At 38.2% G+C, this 1,718-nt stretch overlaps 1 long non-coding RNA gene across 1 annotated transcript; it reads left to right on the top strand.

Annotated features, from left to right (window-relative positions):
- Positions 1-735: 735 nt before the first annotated feature.
- Positions 736-1,388, top strand: LOC133327790 (uncharacterized). The gene is made up of 3 exons (XR_009754271.1): positions 736-804; positions 932-1,037; positions 1,127-1,388. It is a non-coding gene; the product is annotated as an uncharacterized LOC133327790 (long non-coding RNA).
- Positions 1,389-1,718: the final 330 nt, after the last annotated feature.

Below are 1,718 nucleotides of genomic sequence, written 5' to 3'. Positions count from 1 at the left end.
AAGAATTTTACGTCTATTGTTCCAAAACTGCTAAATTTTCGCACTAAAATTTTCTCAACAAATGGCCCGACTGGCATTTCCTGCCAGTAGGTTGTTATTTGGTAAAATCAAAATCCAAATTAAGCGAAACTTCGTATAGGAGCTAGTTTTTTTATTCACTTCGGAGTGCTGAAAAAGGGTCGCGTCCAACTTTATAATGGGGTTATATCAAAAGATGGACCTACATATTTGCCGAAAAATGTCGGCAATTATATTTTTAAATTACAGCCACTGCGACCAGAAAATGTTCTAAACTTTAAAAGTACGCAAATATGGTAGAAACATATATGGGGGATATACCCAAACTTATACCTATGTAAAAAATTGTCACCATAAATACATCCTACTCCACAAGAACCCAGAGAATGCGCCGAAACCCTTCAAAATAAAGAAGATAGAGCAGTACTTTAATATGAGGACTATATTGACAATCTTCTGCATATACAGGGTGATATAAAAAAACTGCAACACACTCAAACGCCATAATTTTAATTTTTTATAAATTTTATTGAATGGATGCAAAAAATGTCGGAAATGGCATCAAATTTTACAATAAGTTTAAATTTGTTCGAATTGGTCACCTTTGGCACAAATTGGCCTTCAAACGGCCCATGAAACCATCACACGCTGTCCGAATGTTGCTCTGCGGTATTTTGGCCCATTCCCATTGAAGCGCTTGCTTGAGTTGATCGACACTTTGGTATTTTTTTTTTAGTGCCAACCTTGCTTTCCAAAGTACTCCAGACACAATAGTCCAACGGATTGGTATCCGGAGATTTTGGTGGCCATTGTGCGCTGATAATGAAGCAAGGAACCTCATTTTGTAACCATTCTTCTTGGGTCGCTCGTGCTGAGTCATTTTGGAATGTCCAAGGTAGGCGGTCCAAGGTAGGTATCCGGAGATTTTGGTGGGCATTGTGAGCTGGAAATGAAGCAAGGAACCTCATTTTGTAACCATTCTTGGGTCGCGCGTGCTGAGTCCTTTTGGAATGTCCAAGGTAGGCGGCCAGGGTTTCAATACACCCTCTAGAATATTTTCGCGATAATATTCAGCTTATATCCTGATACCACGGTCGATTAATACGAGCGACCCACACCATCATTATAGCCGGCGCTTTAGTTCTGGTGGTCAACCGAAGGTGCATATTTTCAGCTGACCTCTTTGGCAAGTTAACACGATCATTTTGTTTGTTTACAAACTGCTGGACAATGAATGTTTTCACATCGGAGAAAACAAAATTCGGCAGTTCACCACTTTCGGCCAAGCGAAGCAACTCTATAGCTCTTTTGAGTCAATTTTCTTTCCGTTGCGGTGTAATTTATTACATTTTTTGGAATTTCAATGGCTTTACTCCCCTCAAGAGATTTTAAGAACTATGAACATTCGAGCGTTTTAGGGAGGTAATCGTTGTGTGTATTGAGGGGCTCATACAAAAATCATTTTCCCTTCATAAAATGTTCGCAGATATCTTATGAAAATAAGTACATCCTAAACTATATCCTATATAGATCCAGACCAATTCTAATAACAATAATTAATTGGTTCGGTTAGTTTTTAGGTGCCCAATGAATTTCCGCCTTCTTGTGAATGCTAAAAAATATAAGTTGTCTTCGTTGAGTATTTCGGCGTAAATATTTCAACAACTCTTTCAAATCATTATTTTTTCGTGGAAGAAAAT

The sequence above is a fragment of the Musca vetustissima genome, unplaced genomic scaffold (genome assembly GCF_032173495.1).
Source record: "Musca vetustissima isolate MV318-11 ecotype Yass unplaced genomic scaffold, APGP_CSIRO_Mvet_v1 utg20579, whole genome shotgun sequence".
Taxonomy (NCBI): Eukaryota; Metazoa; Arthropoda; class Insecta; order Diptera; family Muscidae; genus Musca; species Musca vetustissima.
The sequence above is the reverse complement of the archived record's forward strand: the minus strand, read 5'-3'. Positions and strand labels throughout refer to the sequence as shown.